This window comes from Callorhinchus milii, unplaced genomic scaffold, assembly GCF_018977255.1.
Source record: "Callorhinchus milii isolate IMCB2004 unplaced genomic scaffold, IMCB_Cmil_1.0 Scaffold22, whole genome shotgun sequence".
Lineage (NCBI taxonomy): Eukaryota > Metazoa > Chordata > Chondrichthyes > Chimaeriformes > Callorhinchidae > Callorhinchus > Callorhinchus milii.
The window spans coordinates 2731621-2752557 of record NW_024704763.1 but is presented as its reverse complement, the minus strand read 5'-3'; the positions used below and the strand labels follow the sequence as shown (position 1 = coordinate 2752557).

Sequence of the window (20937 nt, the reverse complement as noted above, 5' to 3'; positions counted from 1 at the left end):
GTTGGTTCATGGTCTTTGACCCTCGCCCTTGTCCTGTTTCTAACCATGAGAGAGAAGGGAATAGAGGGGTATTGGAGAAGGGGGCAGAATGGGTGGAAGCTGGTGTGAAGTTTAACACTGGTATGGACTAGTTGGGCCGAATGGCCTGTTTGTGTGATGTAACGGTCCATGCCATTCTAAGTTTTGACTTTTGCTTGCTGTCCAAGTGAATAAATGTTATTTATGATAAATATTATTTATTAATCATATTTATCATAATATGTATTACTTATGAGTCTATGCAAACTTTTTATGGCTGGTAATCGAAACTGCCGCTATCAATGGTGTGACCACACTAGAAATACATTGCAACCAAAGTAGAGGCTAGTTGTGGCAACCAATGTTAGCCGAATGTTGACTTAGCTTGGAGCCCAATATAGGTCAAACCACATACCGATGGGAGAAAAAAAATGAGGCGGACAAGGCTTTGGGTCAGTAAGACAGTAATACCTGTCCCAGTCAAGCCCTATGCTGTTCCAATTTCTATACACCCTCTTCTCACCCACTTTCCAATATGTCAACTAGGAGAGGTCATCAATAGGAATCTTCCTGGACCACACTGAAGCTAATTTTTCAGTGCCCTTTACTGCTGCCTGGCTCATACGAACTCTACACAGAATCGGGAATTGGAGCCGAGTCTTTCCTGCTCACTTTCACTAACTCCTTCCTTTATCCCCTTAGTTAATTGTTGCTATCTGTAAATCTGATCTCACAAGTAAGATTGGGCTCTGAAACGGCTACACTACTCTGCCTAAAACAATAAAGAGAGATGCAGGGGAAGGTAAAGATTATTATTACTTGATCTGTACTTCAACTCCATTTACCTGCCTTTGCTCCACATCGCTTGATACCCTTACCTAACAAAAATCTTTCGACCTCGGTCTGGAAAAACTTGAATCGATCCAGAGATCCACAGCCTTTTGGGGAGGGATGAAAGTTCCAGATACCACACCAAACTTGGATAATACTGCAGTGCATTCCATTCCAACAATCTGTCTTGTGCATTTCCAGGTGTAGGCGGGAGGGATGGAATTCTCAGTTCGGTTTGGACGCTCTAAAGTACGGTGATGGGTTTCCACGTGCGTCAGACACCCGGTTGACCCAAAGCAATAACGCCGTTCAGATACATACTGTAATCGCATTCTTAAGGGAACAGAGCACAGTTCCCCTACAGTACAGTCATGTATTTTACACCTTAATTGCTGTGTGCCAACTGCAGCGCACTGGACTGTGTTGGAGGCGAGGCAGGGAGCCGGGCTGGGTGGCTGGCTGGGTGGCTAGCTGGGTGGCTGGCTGGCTGGGTGGCTGTCTGTCTGTCTGGGTGGGTGGCTGTCTGGCTGGGTGGCTAGCTGTCTGGCTGGGTGGCTAGCTGTCTGTCTGTCTGGGTGGCTGTCTGTCTGTCTGGGTGGTTGTCTGTCTGGGTGTCTGTCTGTCTGTCTGTCTGCCTGGGTAGCTGGCTGGGTGGCTGTCTGTCTGGGTAGCTGGCTGGCTGGGTGTCTGTCTGTCTGTCTGTCTGTCTGTCTGTCTGTGTGTCTGGGTGTCTGTCTGTCTGTCTGTGTGTCTGTCTGTCTGTCTGTCTGGGTGTCTGTCTGTCTGGGTGTCTGTCTGTCTGTCTGTGTGTCTGTGTGTCTGTCTGGGTAGCTGTCTGGGTGTCTGTCTGTCTGTGTGTCTGTCTGTCTGTCTGTCTGGGTAGCTGTCTGGGTGTCTGTCTGTCTGGGTGTCTGTCTGTCTGTCTGTCTGTCTGTCTGTCTGTCTGTCTGGGTAGCTGGCTGGGTGTCTGTCTGTCTGTCTGGGTTTGAATCTCCCGCGGGCTGCTCTTGGTGGCGAGTGACTGGTTGGATGGGCAGAGAGTTACATTGACGTGGGTGAAGGTCGGAGGTGAGGCGGAGGGAGGGGGCCGGACGCGAGGGACCCGCTGCCGGATCAGCTGCTCTGGGGGGCGGCGAGGGCTGGCCCGGAGCTCGGGGGGGGGGGGGGGGGGGGAGAGAGAGAGAGACACACACAGGGGGAGAAAGAGAGAGAGAGAGAGAGAGACAGGGAGGTGTGGTGTCTCTCCCCCTCTCACACTGACGAGTGTCTGTCTGCCCCACCACACACTGATCCCCTTCCCAACAGCAGCTCTCAGCCTCTCCTCTCTCTCTCTCTCCTCTCTCTCTCTCTCTCTATCTATCCATCTCTCTCTCCCTCTTTCATTCCCCTTCTCTCCTGTTTGTTGCATCTCTTCCCTCTTTCCTTTGCCCCTGTTTCTCTCTCCTCTTCTCCCCATCCATCCACCCTTTCCCTTCCATCCTTCACCAGAACTCTCTCTCCCCTTTTCTCCCATTCTCTCTCCCTCTCTCTTTCCCTTTCTTGCATTCCGCCCCCCCCCACCCCCTCTCTCTCTTCCCCCCTTTCTCTCTCTCTCTCACTTCCCCTTTCCTCTTCCCCCCCCTCTCTCTCTCTTCCCCCCTTTCTCTCCTCTTTTCCCCCTGTTCTCTCTCTCACTTCCCCTTTCCTCTCCCCCCTTTCTCTCTCTCTTCCCCCCTTTCTCCCTCTTCCCCCCCCCCTCTCTCTCTCTCTCCCCCTTTCTCTCCTCTCCCCCCCTCCCCTTTCTCTCTCTCTCTCTCGCTCTCCTCCTCCTCCTCCTCCTCTTCTCCCTCCAGGCTGCCCGAGGGATGCTCGGGGCCATGAGGTTGTGAGAGAAGAGAGAGAGAGAGGGGAGTGGGGGTGAACAGGCTTCCCCCGGCCTCTCTCTCTCCCTCTCTCTCTCTCTCTGCCCCGGGGAGAGGAGGAGAGGAGGAGGCGGCGGCTCAAGATCAAGTCCGGGTTCCCATTGCGAATGGCACGTCCCGTTGGATGGAGAGATAAAGGCCGACATTAACGGGGCCACGTACCTCCTCATCTGCCTGGGAGGGGGGGAAGGGGGGAAAGAAAGAGGGAAGGAGACAAGACAAGGAGGGGGAAGGGAAGAGAGAGAGGGGGAGGGAGGGAGAGGGAGGGAAGAGAGAAGGGCAAAGAGAGGCAGAGAAGGGGAGGGATAGTGAGTGAAAGAGGGAGAGGGAAAGGAAGAGAGAGAAAGGGAAGGGGAGAAGACAAGAGGGAGGTGGGGGGGTGGAGGGGAGAGAGAGAGAGAGACCGCAGTGCTATGAGCGAGTGGACGCACCTTTCATCTCTACGCCTTGGACCCAATTGAGTGAGCGGTCGGTGGCCGCTGTGGCCGGAGGTGTGTGTGGGTGTGTGTGGAGGGAGAGGGAGAGAGGAGTCCAGGACAAAGGTACCTCTTCCCACCCAAACCCTCTCCTCCTCTCCCATCACCCAACCGAACCTCCTCCACCATCAGCCGGGGCCGGAGAGGGGCCGGACGGGCCGGAGGGGGGCCGGAGGGGGGCCGGAGGGGCCGGGGACACGGAACAGGCAGCAGAACTGGCGGCGGCCGCCCAGCCATGGGCTGTGCTCCCAGTATCCACGTTTCCCAGAGCGGAGTGGTGTACTGTCGGGAGTCGGACGATTCCACCTCTCCCCACCAGACCCAGACCCAGACCCAGACCCAGACCCAGGCGCCCCCACAGCCGAGCCGAGCCGCCCCCGCCCTCGGCTCGTGTCTCCAGACTGAGCCCTCGGACTCCATCTCCAGCGGTTGCCCACTCCGGGCTCCCGCGGCTTTGGCCAAGAAAGAGGTCGGAGAAGGCGGACACAGCATCGAGGCGGAGACCCAGACCCAGACCCAGACCCAGACCCAGACCCAGACCAGCCGGGCCAGTGTGCAGGTAGACTGGGGATGGAGAGGGAGGGGGGGAGGGAGGGGGAGGGGATGAGGGGAGAGAGGGGAGGAGAACAGAGGGAGGGAGGGAGGGAGGGAGGGAGAGACCTTTGGTTTCCTACATCGATAGAGTCCAATTTTGCATCAATGCAATGATGTTCTCAATGATGTGAGAGACGAGGGGCTGTGTGTTGTGTGGCTGGTGGGGGGGGGGGTACAAGGGGTGGTGTTTGTTGAGGGGGGGGGGTGGGGGGATACTATGTTATGTTACTGTATTATCTCAGGCATCTCGAATGATTCCAGTATCCCAGATTATTGTGTGTGTTTGGGGGGTGGGGGTGGTGTGGGGGGGGGTGGGGGTGGTGTGGGGGGGGGTGGGGGTGGTGTGGGGGGGGGGGGGGGAGAGGGCTATTATCCATCCCACCCTCTGCTCGGTCCTGCAGACCTGTTTCCTGACCTTTTTCCAGCATTGACTGTAAGGTCCCGGGGACCAGGGGATGGAGGAAGAATTCGTTCATTTGTGTTGGGTGTTATGCACAGTTTGATCGTGTGTCGGGGAGGGGGAGGGGGAGGTGGGGGGTGTGTGTGGGGGGGGGGGGGAGAGGGGGTGGTGGGGGGTGTGGGGAGGTGTGAGTGGGGGATAGGGGTCCGATCTCCGGTTCTGAGAATCCTGGAGTCGGTGTATATCCGCTGTATTCGCCTTTTCCAGCGCATTTTCTTTTGGATGCACAGAATGTATCATGTCCGGGACGATCGCGACTGGGAGATGCAACGGGTTGTTTCGGGTACCAATTCCAGCACTGGGCTTTCAAAGGTGGTGGTGATGGGGGGGGGGGGGGGGGGGGGAGGGGGAGAGAGAGAGAGAGAGAATGAGAATCATCCCTATTGCTTTCATCCCTCTCTTCCCTCCCATCCCTAACTTCAAAGGAAGTTTCCAATCCGTCTCCCCAGAATTTCCAGCCAGTTATTTCTCACGTTAATCTGATGGGTTGTAACTGTGTGTGTGTGTGTGTGTGTGAGTGGGTGTGAGTGTGTGTGTGTTGGTAGTAATGGCTACAGAGCACATATAAACCAGGAGGGGAACTTGCTCGTTTGGTCGGTGTCTGTGCTTCCAATAAATAAACGGGGCCACGTTGTCCTGGACCTGGATGCATCTCCCAGTCTCCCCATCAGCTCAGCATTATCATCCTGTGCCTTGTACTTTGCAGGAAGTGGGGTTTCCTTCCTATGTCACAACCACAGTTTAATTCCAGAGGATGTAAACACACTTGTGCGTGTGTGTGTGTGTTTTTTTTAAAAAAAAACTTTTCCTTGTGCTGTGCTCTTTTTCTTTTAATGGTCTTACGCCAGCACCCGTTAAGACGTCTCAATGTCTTCCAAATCAGGAATAACAAGAATAAGTCTTGCCTTTGATGCGGCAAGCGCCTTGTCACGTCCACTCGAAGCGCTCCACAGAATACCCCGTAATGTAATGTGAATCGACTGCATCTGTTGTGCAGTCTGCTCGGTAAACAGCCGTGTGGAGTAAGGAAACCTACTTAAGTTTTCGCCCGTCTGGAAAACGAACCCGGTCCTCTCGCTTGAGAGGCAATCGCGCTAACCACTAAGCTACAGGATTCCACTACTAATATCCAGAAGCTCTGATGCCCTATTCATGAGGGCGGTGGTGGCGTGTGAGGGCTTTCAATACTGCAATGTGTGTAATCTTTGCGTCGAAAATGGCACCTTATGGCTTCAAAATGTTTCAAAGTGCTCTCCGCTGGTAAGTGCAGTGACTGTTCAGCTGGTTAGACTCCAGCAGTTATCCCGAAGCACACTCTGGGGTCCCCAAGCCTTGGCTCTTGCCAACCTACCCCTAATACTTTCCGGAATTAGGTAAGCAAGGATGTGTCCCTCCGGGGGGGAGAGAGAGTGCGCGTTCGAATCCAACAATCAGTCTCTGGAATTTCCATGTGTAGGTGGGAAGCATGGAATTCTCAGTTTGGTTTGGATACTCTTAAGCACGGTGATGGGTTTCCTGTACGTGTGTCAGACACCCGGCTGACCCAAAAAACCACCCACCATGTTTGGGCATCAGTTTAGGCAGGAGTTGTGTTTCGCCCACAAAATACACAGTCAATTCGCCTTACAGTGCATTCCGTGAAGTGCTTTAAGACATCTCGACGACGTGATAGGGTCTAAATCGAATGCAAGGATTATTATTATAATTATTATTCTTATTATTAAGGATCTGTGTAGTCGCAAATAGCCGGGTTGTGTTTGCGGGTTCAGTCTGTGTTCTTGCTGTGCACCAGGAAAAGAATCGCAGCTGATGTGAAAGGATGCTTGGTTTTCCCTGTTATTGGATCAAAACGTACCTACCTTCTGTCATAGCACTTAGCACTGGAGCACCCAGCCAACTGTTAACTGGAGCTGGGGGCGCTGTGACATTCTGGCTGCGGAACAGTGTGACGCTGTTCTGCACTTACCGTTTGTTGGAGCTTTCGTAGAGGGTTTTTTTTTATTGAAAGTCTCGTATTGCAAAGCCTGGTTCAAAGCACTGGCCTTGCAGGGAGCGGTAAACCGGAGGAGATTGAATGCGTGTTGTTTTCTGACTGGAATTTCCCAAATTGATGCTTTGTCGAGTTCAACTGAACTGTTTTGGAGCTGTGCAGCGAGAGAGAGAGAGAGAGAGAGTAGAGGGAGAGGAGCGCAGTGTCTTGGCATCTCACCCACAGGGAAGGGAAGAACCAGTGAGCAGGCAGTTTACCTCATCGTCAATGCACCTCCTACTGGAGAATTCAATCATGACCAGGTCAGGCCTTGAGCACAGAGCGAGACGCTGAAGTGTTTTTTTTTTTGGTCGGCCGGGTGTCCTAACACATGCGGAAACCTATCACTGTGCTTAAGAGTCTCCAAACCAAGCTGAGAATTCCATGCATCATCCCACCTACACATGGAAATTCCAGAGATAGATGGTTGGAATGGAATGCACACTCTCTCCCTGGACTGGTGCATCCTGCTTACCTAATTCCAGAAAGTATTAGGTGGAGGTTGGCAAGAGCCAAGGCTTGGGGACCCAGAGTGTGCGTTAAGGAACTGCTGGAGTCTAACCAGCTAAAACCGCATAGCTTACCATTGATATCACTGTCTGACAAGCTCTCCTGCTGCTTGTCCAGCTAGGACTACCCTACCCGTTAGGGCTTTGGCTAGCAGGGTTAACGCGAGCTGAGTGGGATGATTTCCTGCCCCCAGTGACTGGTCAGACACTGACGAAAAGGTTGGAATGTACGCGTACTTGAATTGATGATAAAGCCTGATCACGTCGTAGTGAAGCATAGTGTCTTATGTAGGCAAATAGCAGCCAATCTGCACCAGCCTAGAGATGACCTGAGTTTAAACCTTGTTCTTTGTGTGTGAATGTGAATGGTGAAAAATGACCAGGAATCCGCGATCACTCTTATCCCACCGCAATTCTTTGAAATAGTGACACGGGATCTTTAACGTCCACCTGAACAGATGGGGCAGGATTTTGGTTTAATCTTTCATTGGGAGGACAGCACTTCCAGCAATGCAATGAGTGATCCCTTGATACTTGCAATGATGTGTTAACCTGGATTACGAGTTCTAATATGGGGTTCATACCCGGAGTTTTGTGACTCAAGAGGCAAGAGTTTTACCAACCAAATCAAGCTGAGAATTCAATACATTCTGTAGGTCTTCAATGACTTGTGGCAGATCCGGAAAGTACTGCAATGAACTGTCCAGTCCTCCACTTGGGTATGACGTGAGTCCCTGAGTGACAGTCACTGAGTTGAGAACAAAAGCTTGTTCACTGGGCAATTGAATAGGATCACTTAATCTCCTCTCAAATCTATTAGGAGGATAAATGCACTGCTCTCCTATTTGTTATCGAATATTTGAAATTCTGACCGCAACCTTTTGATCTTACTTTCGATTTCCCATTCACTGCTGTTGTTCTCAGCTGTCGAACGCCATAGAGTAACTGACCAGGTCCTCATCAATGTGCACGTTCATTGACTTCTGTTCAACTGAGCAAATGTTCAGGTCTGACATAAGATTCACTCATCTTTTTGGCTTGTAAGGAAAACTCATCCCCTCCCTTGCCTCCTTCAGGGCCATTCTCAAGAATCTTCTTTTCGACCGCGCCTTCAGTCACTCTCCTAACCCCCGGCCCTCCCTGCCCTCCACCCCTCTTGATCCCAACCTCCCAGCTTGGGTCCAAATCCTTGACTGTCCAGCACCTTGGGATGTCCTCCCAATGTGAAAGACGCTGCGTAAATGTAATGTGTTGTTGTTGCTTCAATACAGAGATTAGTGAAGGCAGCTCAGGTACTCGAGAGCTGTACTGATGTGTTTTTTTTTGCCATTACCTTTTAACACGCTACTGTCTTGAAATATCTTCACTTAAGCTCATGTAGTTTAGAAGCAGCTTATCCTCATTTACCTTACGAGATCAATGTAGCGGGACGTTTGGTGGGGTGGCGGGTGGTGGTGTGGGGAGGGAGAGAAGGAGTCAAACCCTGATTGCAGGCAAGATTTTCTTGGTAAATTCTTGTTGTTGTCGCAATTATTCGTGTCTGATTTCAGTTTAGCATTCGCACCTAGTCCTCCCTTTGCCCAGAACCAGCTACCTCCTTTCAGTTGCGTTCATTTGGCTCCTTGCGATGGCAGATTGATTACACATGCTGATTTGCCCCAGTGCAAATAATTGCACATGGTCTGGTTTTGGACGGTAATGGGGGATGGGGAGGAATGGAGGGAAAGTACACGTATCATCTAGGGAACCGTTGCGCGTTAAGAGCTGCATCACTGTTGAAAGCTGAATTGTTTTCCAATTGCGAAACTTAGCAAAACCGTTTCCTTATTCTCCCCTCTTTTATCCCCTCCCACTGCCTCCCCTTCCCATCGCCTACTGGCTCTGCTGTCTGAGCCAGTGAATGAAAGGCCACCACTCATGGAAACACTGCAAAAACCTGAAGTTTGATTTCACGTGCTTGTCCGTTCGGTGAACTTATATTAATAAGTAAGCATGTGTCAGCTTAGTTATTAATATAAATTAAGAAATAGCTTCTCTGAGCAAACTTGCCACACACAGCTGCAGGGAAGCCCCTAACGTGTTCCTCAACCACTTGCAGTTTCTTGAGGGGTTTCCCTCCTGCCTCAGGAAACCCCTTTCCCCCCCCCCCCCCACGCGCACACACATACACACACACGGATTTAGTGTATTTTTACTGTGTCAGCAATGTCACAAAATAATAATTTAAATAAAACCTAACTTCCTTTTGGAAATGCGTGGGCCTTTCCGAGTGTAAGACTTGGTGTTATTGCGGTTGAATTTGAATATAGAGACCAGAGATCCTTTCCCTCCTCGTTAATTATTCAGTTCCTCAGTTTGTAAAGTGTTAGAATCATAGAATATTTCAGCACAGAAGAAGGCCATGTGGCTCACTGAGCCTGTGCCGGCTATCTGTAAGAGCTTTTTGAGGTGGATAACTCGGGAGTCAAATTGACGATGAAATTTGACTGCAGTAAATTTGCTATCACTGCGATATACAGTGAATTGATTGTATGTTGACTGGAGCATTCTCCTACAAAATATACAGTCACTATATGCCATCCAATCAGTCTGCTACATAAGGCTACATCACGTTTTACTCCTTAGAACTATTCACTTTATTTTCCAATTTGGCTTAAACATTTTCTGTAATGTGAATGGTTCTGTATGAAATTTCTAAAAGCGGTTTACCCACAAAACAAACAGTCAATCCACTTTACAATATATTCTGAGACATCTCAACGACATGATAAGGCGCTATATAATATACAAGGATTATTATGATTATTATTATAATCTTTGTAATTGATCCAGCGTCAAGAAGACAACTCAGTATTTTACTGTAAACTATAGTGACTGTATATTTTGTAGGCGAACGTGCCAGCCAATTTTATGCACAGGAATGTCCTACAAACAGCCGTTAAGCAGATGCCTAATTTTATCTTAAATGTAAGCTGTTGTCCTTGTGGCTTCTTTGAGCAAGACTAATCTGTTAGTTTTGAGGTGTGGGTCCATTTGTGCACCTTCCCTGCCTACACGGGTGCCCTTTCAGCATCCAGACTTTGATCCTATCAGTCTGGGCTGGATTCCAAACCAAATCTGCGTGGTGAAAGGACAGCATTGTGGTTTGATTGTACCACCCAACCAGTCTGCTACGCAAAATTAACGCTTTGCGTCTCTCTAGTTTTGAAAATAGTGTACGTCTTTAAATGGTAATGGCTGAACATAATAATAATAATAATCCTTGCATTTGATATAGCGCTTTTCACGTCAGGAGGACGTCCCAAAGCGCTTCACAGAACACACTGTAAAGTGAATTGACTGTATATTTGTGGGCGAACGCGGCAGCCAATTGCGCACAGCAATGTCCCACAAACAGTCGTAGATTGAAAATGACCAATTTATTATTGTTTTTGGTTTTGGAGGGATTATTATTAGGCTCTGTGTGGAGTAAGGAAACTTGCCCAAGGTTTCGTCCTCTGCCTGGAATTGAACTCAGGTCTCTCGCTTGCAAAGCGAGTGCTCTAACCACTGAGCTACAGGACTCCAACATACCACTGGTGGGGGCGGGGGAAGCAATAATAATAATAATAATAATTCTTGCATTTGATATAGCGCCTTACCACATCTTCGAGACGTCTCAAAGTGCTTCACAGAATGTATTGTAAAGTGAATCGACTATGAATTTTGTGGGTGTAACGCGACAGCTAATTGCACACAGAAATGTCCCACAAACAGTTGTGGATCAAGTGACCAAATTATGATTTTTTGGGGGGAGGGATTGTTACCCCCGGAAATTGATCCGCCAACCAGGTTCCTACTTACTGTTAGGTAAACAGGGGAAAGTTTCGCCCTGCCCGGGGATTCGAACCCAGGTCCTTTCTCGCTTGTGCGACGAATGCTTTGGCCACTACCCTACGGGATTCCGCAATAATGTTGTTTGATAATTTTTTGGTTCTTTTGAAACCGAGGTGAGAAAAAATGGCCTTGGCAATGAGACTTGCTCTTCAAACATGACCTGGTAAACTGTGATTACAACTTTATTAGTGGTAACCTGCTATTGTCGCCCTGAGGAGATTTGTACTCCATTTGGGCTGGAGTCAGAAACAATGAATAGCTCTACAGTATTGACATATTGACTTGTCACGTTCTGTAACATGTGCCATAGAGAGAGAGAGAGAGAGAGAGAGTGTCATGAGCTGTCTGAGAGGGATATTTTCCAGTCTAATTGTTTTATAATAATTAATAATTCTTGCATTTGATATAGCGCATTTCCCGTCTTCTAGACATCTCAAAGCGCTTTGCAGAATATACTGTAAAGTGAATTGACTGTATATTTGTGGGCGAAAGGTGGCACAAACAGTCGTGCATTCAGTGACCAATTTATTTTTTCCCCTGGGGGATTATTATCAGGCATGTGGAGTAAAGAAACTTGCCCAAGGTTTCGCCCTACTGGGAAATGAACCCAGGTCTCTCGCTTGCGAGGCGAGTGCTCTAACCACTGAGCTACAGGGCTCCAACAATTTATGTCTCGAAAAGTTCAAATTATTTTTTTCCTTTGATTAAGAGGATCAACATTATAAAATTAATTTAGCCATCATGTTCTTGTGCAGGATCCGTTGCATTGTATAATAATAATAATCCTTTCATTTTCATTTTCATTTTCATGTCGTCGAGACATCTCAAAGCCCTTCATGGAATATACTGTAAAGTGTGTATTTTGTGGACGAATTTCGTTAGGCAATTGCGCAAATCAGTGTCCTGCAAACAGTCGTGGATTGAGTGACCAAATTATTATTATTATTTTTTATTTGAAGGGATTAATATAGCCGGAAAGTGATCTGCCATATTTAGGAATCGCATTATCAAAGCACACCCTCTGACCCAGTGACAGCTGAACCGGTGGTTCCTATTTGCGATATTTTGTTTTGCAGTGTTGACATCCACATTTTTTTTTAAAAAAGCTGTTCTTGCTATTTCAGTGTAATACAGAAAGTTAGTCATATTGGGAGTTTTTGAGCTTCTATAGCAGCTAGACTGTAGAATGTAAACAGCAGGATTTCATCAGTGACTCATCACGGGATGAGCTTGCAATTACTGGGAGTACTGTAGGCCGGTAGGAAAAAGTGGAGAAAATTGGCCTCCGAGCCTCTCAGTTGGTTAGAGTGGCATTTACTGTGAAGTAGAGTATGACGCACAAGGAAAATGTAAATACTGTATCACCAATACCATAACCAAAATAACTGCGGGCCAAACCCTACGTGAAGTACTGCAGGTGAGTGACTGCGGGACGAGAGTTCTTCAAAACTCACGACGGTTTGTGGGACACTGTTGTGCTCAATTGGTTGCCGTGTTTCGCCCACAAAACACACAATCGATTCACTTTACAGTATATTCTGTGAAGCGCTTTGAGGCGTCTCAAAGACGTGACGAGTTGTTATGTCAAATGCAAGGATTGTTATTAAAGAAGGGAAAAACGTGGGTTATTTGGGAGCAAGGAAATAGCTTGAAACCTTGAATTGAGGGCTGCATCTTTCCGTTGAGTTGCAGGGTGAGTGAACATTAGAATTGTTTCGCAAGGGTGCTTCGGTGCCTATGTGAATCAGCGAGACTGACCAGATAACTCGTGGGGTGTAAGTTCACGGGTATCTATCTCATGCTGAACCTCACAAAGAGATGCTTATCATGCCTCAGTGTCGGCCGTGACGTGCTGTATATATAACGGTTGTGTGTTTACCACTGCGAAAACATGTTTTTCAAAAAAGCGTTCTTACGAGTCCGAGAGAATGTGAGGAAATTGATTTTTAACGCCTGTTTGTGTTGATGTCTCACTGTAGAAATATGGCGCTTCTCGCAAGTGACCTAGTATTTTACTGCCAATAATAATAATCCTTACATTTGGTATAGCGCCTTCTCACATCGTTAAGACGTGTCAAAGCTCTTCACAGAATAGACTGTAAAGTGAATCGACTGTATATTTTGTGGCAGCCAGTCGCGCACAGAAGTGTCCCACAAACAGTTGTGGATTGAGTGACCAAATTATTATTAGGATTTGTTTTTTTGGAGGGATTGTTAGCCATGGAAAGCGATCCGCTAATCAACTAACAACTGGGTTCCAACTTACTGCTAAGTAAACAGAGGTGGGAAGAGTAAGGAAACTTGCATCAGGTTTTGCCCCGACTGGGAATCAAATCCGGGATCTCTCTCTTGCGAGGCGAGTGCTCTAACCAACGCACTACAGGACTCCTCGGTAAAGAGCCACTTGACAAGGAATGCGAGTTGTGAAAGTGCCCTTCGTTTGGCATTGGCTTCAAGTTTCATTTCCCACCAGGCGGTTGACAATGAGGGTTTGGATTGGGGGGGAAAAGCCCTTATTTTTCAGTTGCGAATGTTTTGCGCTCATCACACTCGCTGCGAGGAGCATCCTTTCCTTTCCTGCCCAGGTCGCCAGCTCTCTGTTAAAGGGGGCATTATTATACAACCATTTCTAAAGGGAGCAGTGAGCTGCTGCTTCTGTTGAGCAGTATCAGATGCAGCTCACAGCGCTGTGTAGCATCACACTCAACCTCCTTCATCCCTGTCCTGTGGCAATGTCCAATTTCCATTTGCACAAGGAGCCTTTGAGTTTGAATTAAACATGCGCACATTAATGCGCGGCACATAAGTTCTGAAAAGAAGCGAGAAAATACTAAATATTCATCATTGCAGCAGTTAAGTGCAAAGGCGGTGAATCGGGAGCCTGAAGTGCTCGGCTTTCCAAGTGTGCGGTGAATATTTAGACACGCTGCCTTTGAACTGAACCCACTAGGCAGAGAGATGGAGAGTATCTCAACAGAACGGGAGACGGCTCATTTTGTTCCGTGAACATTAACCCTTCGCGCACTTGTTGCATTTCGAGTCCCCGCTCTTCCTATTCCACGTGGGAAACTGCTGTGCGCAATTGGCTGCTGCGTTTCGCCCACAAGATATACGGTCCATTCACTTTACAGTCTATTCTGCGGAGCGCTGTGAGACGTCTCAACGACGTGATAAGGAGCTGTCTCAAGTGCAAGGATTATTATTATGTCACTGTAGACTCATGTCTTCCCTTCCTCTCTCCCAGCCACCCAGACGGAGTTAGTGAGTGAGTGTGGATGCGTTTCAAATTCCAGCGAGAACTTCAAACGTTCACTTGCTCGGATTATTTTGTGACAAAACAAAATCCACAGCTTCTGTTGGAACTTTGAGCTGGGGGGGGTGTCAACTTGAAGCAGTTATGAAATTATTTTAAAGGAATTGGGTGCTTGAAAAAGTAGTGTTGAAGGGTAGTACAACAACAACAACAACAACAAATTACAATGATACATTATTATAGCAGTTTGGGTCATTGTGGAGAAATCCACCAGCTCAGACGTGGACCATATGACTTGTTTCTGTGCTGTAATGTTCCATGAGAATAGTAAGCCCACCATATATTCAGAAGCCAACCTTCAGTCTCGTGATTTTCTGGCTTGCAACCCTGTGTGCTCCGTTCAGTTGCGAGTCTGGGGCTTTGTCTGTATATATTTGTCAGCCGAGGGCATGTCCCTCCAGCCCGCCTAGATGTAGAGCGTGTGTGTGGCTTATGTAGCTTGTGTAATAAGCTGTTCGGTACGAATTGCTCAACGCCTGTAACTGGCCAATGTCTAGAGTCCCACGTCACCAAGGCAAACAGACGTTCGCTAAACAATGTTTGGCCAGTGTGTAAAACAAAAGGCGATGCGAGACTGATGTTTGCAATCCAGCAGCTGATACACAATTCGAGAGGGGAGTGAGAGCGAGAGAGAGAGAGCGAGAGAGAGAGAGAGTGACTGGGTGACGTTCTTAATAGTTCAACCCAGTCAAGCAACTGAGGTGACATGGATGTTGGATGAGATCACAGGTTGCTATTCGGGTTCAAAAGTAATCTTAATATTGCTCACTGCTGGCAAGGTTCACAGCTCACCTGAATTGTATTTCTCGGAAGCGGCAAAAATTTTGCTTCCAGTTTTCGTTTACTTTTATTGAACTACAAAGCCACACCAAATTGTGGGTGAAGTCTATTCCTGCGCTTTGCACCTTTGTATCGAAACTTGTGCCTTCTCCAAGTTTATTTTCCTTCATAATGTCATCAGTCTGTTTGTTCAATAAATAAATATGGGGTTTGTTTTTAAACATAGGCTTACAATGTAAAAAAAGAAACCAGGTGGGAGGTACCATGTGAAACAGTGGCTTTTAGAGATGTCTTGTGATATTTGAGGTGTTAAATAGGGTTTTATTTTAAATCTTTGGGTAGCTCTGATGCTACTGTGCTAATAATAATAATAATCCTTGCATATGATGTAGCACCTTATCACTTCATTGAGACATCTAATAATAATAACTATTATTATTATTATCTCAAAGCGCTTCACGGGATTCACTGTAAAGTGGATTGACTGTATATTTTGTGGGCGAAACGCAGCAGCCTATTGCGCACAGCAGGTTCCCACATAAATGCAAGTCGTAGTTGTATCGTGTAAAGAAACCTTCTCGAAATACCACCAGCGAACTTGCACTCACTGCTTGTACGGGAGAAGTGATCATTCTGTGTTTGGTTTTGATAACCAAATCACTTCAAGTTCCGAGTAAAACCAGCGAGCTCTTTGCCTGCTTGCACAGGCGCACCATTTATTATTCAGGAACATTGCACAGGGCTTCCAATTAACACCTGCCTGGCGGACTAAAACCAGTACATTTGACAGGCATGTGGCAAGAGTTTGCGACTGATTTCTGGTCTGATGCCAACACACTCCCAAAGTCATTGCACACTCGATATGCTCGCTCTCGCCCACTGGACGCTTATTAAAAAAAATTCCCCCCCCCCCAATCAAATTCCTGTATGTCAGGTACATCGTGTACACCTTATTTCGTAGGAAGGCTGTTGTTTACCGTGGGCTGATAACTTTTATTACTCAATGTTTCTGCAATATTAAACTTTGAGTCACGTTCTGAGTGTCTGTGTGTGTCTCTCTCTCTCTCTCTGAATCTTTCCAAGCTTTACTGGAGTCGAATGCTAGAAGTTAAAAATGTGAAAACCCCGAGGTGCTTAGAGGCAGCGGAGGATTGTATAATTGGGGGGGAGGGGGGGTTAGAAGAGGGGGTCAGGAGGATAGAATGCACACATTTCATAGAGCTAATACAACAACAATAAAACTACATTTATAGAGCGCCTTTCATGTCGGGAGGACGTCCCAAGGTGCTGATAATAAGTGACTGCTTAACAAGAACTTGCCCACAAAATACACATCCAATCCACTGTACATTATATCCTGTTAAGTGTTTGAGTCGTCTCAACGACGTTATGATAAGGCGCTATATCAAAAGTATGGATTGTTATTGTTATTATTATTTATATAGTGCCTGTCACGTGGGATGATATCTCTGAGCGCTTCACATAGTTTGCAGGGGTAGCGGGCAAGAAGGGAATCTGACTGCTTGGAAGTTGGCCATTTTTATCGCTGGAAGCCAGCCAGTCTGTGCCAGAAGCCTCTCCGATAACTGCGGATCCACAGGGCTCCAATCTTAAAAGCAGACACGTGTTCTAGAGAGGTGCTTTGTAATGGCATTGCCCTGTATTGCTTTACACCAGCCAAGGCTTCGAGTCTTGCAATAACAGACTGACCTTCCTGGGTCCAATATTTATCCTCTTAATACTTCTGCTGTCGCACTAAGCTGGCAGGTTCTCCCCACGCTGTGTATCAGTCTAGAGATTTGCTTTGTGCAACATTGCGTATGAACGTGGAACCCGAGCACTCATTAGATTTGCAAGTTGATCCTGCTTGCGAGTGATGCAAGGCTGATGTACGCAACATGACGGAATAAACTATAATATGGTTGAGGCTATTTGAGGCTTGAAGCTGGTACCTTTGAAACGCACTGTGCCGTATTTAAGAAACCCAGTAAGATCATTACACACAGAGCAGTGACCAATCTGTCCGCTCTGCCTTCTGTCTGTCTTTCTCTTTGCTTCCGTTCCTTCCTTCCAGGGGGATGAAAGTTGTGACGTTTGATGTGTTAAGTGGGTGATGAGTAATTGAAGTGTGGGAGATGGTGGCTGTTGTGCTTTGGGGGCGGTAGATTCTGTTGTCCATCTGTCACTGAATCCTCGTCTAGTTTTGAAAAAATTCGAACATAGGAAATGCTAGACGAAAGAAGACCAAGGTCCATCCAGTTCGCCTTTCACCATCCTGGCAGTGGCTTGCACACGTCATGTCCCAGACTATATACTGTAACCCGAGATATTATTTCCTAACAGAAATGGATCTAATTTGTTCTTGAAAAAAATCAACACTTTCTGCTTCCATGACGTGACATTTGGTGGAGTTTATTTAGGGTACTTTCTCGGGCTGATTCCCTCTTCGGACAAGTTCCTCGAGGTGGAAACATTACACAGCGTTACTGTCGTTGATCACATATTTTCTCTCCATTTCTGTTTGGTGTAGACGCAGCCTTGTTCTGGCTGCTGCTACATTTAATCACACAACACTCCTGTTGGTTTTACGGCTGAGCGGAGTGTTAACAAGGTGCACTTAAATGATGGATTGTGACTGAGGGAATAGCCATCACTACTGCTCAGAGCTTAAGACATAACAGTATTAAACAGAGAGGATTCTCTGTTAATCTGGATAAGCACAAAAATACCTTGAAGGTGACTAGCAGAGAGGGTAAAATGTCAACACCATTGGGTTCCTGTCTTTGTGGTGCAGAATGTTTAAAAAATGTTGTCAGTGTGTCGAATGCGCAACTTTCAAATTAGTTTGTGGACAGTTTTTCTCAGTGTTGCTCTGTTGCAAAAGGAGGGTGTTTAGAGGAGAAAAAAAAGCCGTTGTGTCAGGAATGTATTTGAGCGGCGTATGGTCGCTTGTCTGATGGGTGGAGTGTGTATGAGGTGTGGTGGTGGATGAAAGGACGGATGGATGGATGTGAAGAGAGGGAAAAGAGAAGGGATTTGCTTTTGTTTTATGGCTGTTGGGGGCTTGGCTTAAACGGAGCTCGCTGTCCTTTTGGCAAGCTGCGAGGTTCATTTAGCCTTTAGCAAACAGCAGGTGTTTGAAGCAAAGTTACTCATGCGGACGAAAACTGAGCTTTAAGTTTGCCAAAGGTTACTTTAGAGATTTTGCTCTGACACTACGCTGGGAGAGCTTGCTTTGTAAATGGAGTACGAAATCTCCAGCTTTAAAACCCCTCGCAATCTGAATTCAACTTAACTATCAGTGGCTAAGTTGGGTACAAGGCCTTGTATGAAATGAAGGTGGAACAATCTTAACAGGGGACTGGACCGAAACAATATAAAATGTGCCCATAATTCACCCTGAATTGAGGTCCGTTTGGACTGCCTCTGGCACGAAAGAATGGCTGGGATGAGAAAGTGAAGCATGTCCAATGGTGCAGTAGACGATGCTCTGTCTGCGTTCTGGGGCAGGGCACTCCCCATTGTATCTCATGCTGGTATCTGACATGCATCCACCTGATATTGACGGGGGTGATGGGGGGGGGGGGGGTGAGGAGGATATCAAAGGTTGCAGAGTATTCTATTTCACAGCACTTGCCTTGATGAACCTCCCAGCAAACGTGCTTGGACTGGATACAGGTCACAGGTTCTTTTAACCCCTACCCTCCCAAACAGGCAGGAACACCTGATTCACTGCCTGTAGCAACACGAGAGAATAGAAACTTGCAACATCCCCCAGTTCTGAAATGTTGACTCATTTTCCTCTCTCCATGGATGCTGCCTGACCTGCTGCGTGTTCCCAGCGACTTCTGTGTTTACACCAGATTTTCAGCATCTGCAATACAGCACTTTGCCTTTTGTTTAGAATAGAAATTGCATTGACTTCCACCTCGTCCTTTTATCCACGTTCCCCACCCCCTTCTCCAGAGGTCACAGTTTCAATAATAATGGAATAAAGATGTTTCTTCCATGCCTCAACAACTCTGGCCACTGCCCAGGTTAGCTTACTGCACCTGCAAAATGCCTGGAACAACGGAGGGAGGGAGGGAGGGAGGGAGGGAGGGAGGGGATCTTGAGTTGAACCTCGTGTAACTACACATTACCCAGGTGACCCTCGAAAGTGGCGTCAAACCACAGTTTAGGGACGGATTCACAGCTCATCATTCTCTCTCCTTTTATAGCTTTTCAGTGGGCATATTATTCTATTAAATGAAGAATCGATTTAAAGCCAAAGCAAAATATTTTCTGGCTGCTGTTGACACCCTGTGTTAGCCTGGCATAGTGGTGGTACCACTCTCGCCTCTGTGTCCGAAGGTTGTGGGTTCAAGCCCCACTTCGGGACTTGGAATTGCATAGTCTGAGCTGACCCTCTAATGCAGGGTTGGGGGTATTTTTGCACGATCAGAGATGCCGTCTGCCTGTTCAGGTGGGTGTTAAAGATGCCATGGCGCTATGTCAAAAAAAGAAAAGGGAGTTTCTCTCTCTCGGTGTCCTGGCCGACAATCAGTCCCTCAAATAAAATTGATCACTCATGCATTGGACTTTAATAGCATGAACTCCGTTGTTCAGCTGATGAGATTGAGCTACTGTCCTATACATGGGGCATATGCTCGCACCGACATGTTAGCACAGCCTGACCATTTCAGCTCCCAGCACACGTTGGTTGCTGAGAGAATGCCACCCTATCGAGTTCATTGCCAAGTGAGGAAGCGCTTTCATCTGGGCAAAAGCACTACCTCGAGTTCAGTCGTTTTATTGCACCGGAGTTTACAAACTCAGATCCATTCTTTGTATTTGTTTTTCTTTTATGCTCCTGTTGTAATAAACCCCAGATGTCGGGAGGCTCCTGCGGTTGTTTATCTAACAGACCTGACCAGCTCCTATGCAGTGCCTTGCCATTACCTCCATGTTCATTGGGTTGATCCACCGAATAAATGTTCTCTCCCAAATGTGGATCAGTAATAAAAGGAATAATCATCCTTGCATTTGATATAGCGCCTTATCACGTCATTGAGACGTCTAAAGTGCTTCACAGGATACACTGTAAAGTGCATTAATTGTATATTTTGTGGGCAAATGGCCTCCTTCAGTGCTGTTAGTTTCTATGACCAGATGATATTCCCCACCTTGTCCTTTTTCCTCCTTACTTGCCCCGAAGTGAATCTGCCGTCTTTCATTTGAACAAACGTCCCTGACCTTTCGAGCACTTACTCTACTGTCCTCATAAACTAGAGATGACCGTGGAGCTGAAACTCGTGGCTCAGCGAGTGCTGCCAGCAGTGATGTGGTGCCACTTGCTGTTTGCTGCCCTCCCTGCTGCGTTTCAAATGGCGAAGCTGCTGGTTTCGATTTTATTCAGGCACGAGAATGGATTTTTGTTTAAGTTTGTAGGAATGACAGCAAGAGTCCTTCTGAATTATTCATGCCTTGCCCTCCTAGTCAAGTGCACATGGTGTCTGGCAAGAAGGAACTCTGTCATAATATGGTGTCAATTTGCCGAGTGAATTAACTACCATCGATACAGCCTCTGTTTTGTTTTGTGTTCAGCATTCCACGCCACTAGTATATAGTCACGGAAACAATGGAGGTCATTCAGCCATCGAGCTTAAATTAGTGTTAGCTCATCCTCTCTAGAACAAACTACTCTGGTCCCAATTGCCCGCATCCTTTTATATTTCTCCTCATCAAATGTTTACCCAATTCCCTTTTAAATGTTGTTCTGGTCTCAGCCTCAGTCGCCAACCCTTCTCTGCGTGGGCACCAATGTGGACTGCTTCAATGTCTGGTGCCATGTACTAATACGTAATAATTTGATACAGTGCCTTATCACGTCTTCAAGACGTCTCAAAGTGCTCACAGCGATGTCCCACAAACAGTTGTGGATTGAGTGACCAAATATTTATTATTATTTTTTGAAGGGATTATTACCCCCGGAAAAGTGATCCGCCGGTCGACTAATAACCGGGTTCCTACGTACTGCTAGGTAAACAGAAGCGTGTGGAGTAAGGTAATTTGCCTAAGGTTTCGCCCAGCCTAGGAATCGAACCCAGGTCCTCTCGCTTCCGAGGTGAGCGCTCTAACCACTGAGCTGCAGGACTCCACTAAGCTATG

At 47.2% G+C, this 20937-nt stretch overlaps 1 protein-coding gene across 1 annotated transcript in view; it reads left to right on the top strand.

Annotated features, from left to right (window-relative positions):
- The first annotated feature begins 3604 nt into the window (after positions 1-3604).
- Positions 3605-20937, top strand: part of pde8a (phosphodiesterase 8A) — a 44189-nt gene continuing 26856 nt past the window's right edge. Inside the window, 1 exon segment of the mRNA XM_042342922.1 lies at positions 3605-3785. The gene's annotated coding sequence lies outside the window, so the exon portion shown is untranslated.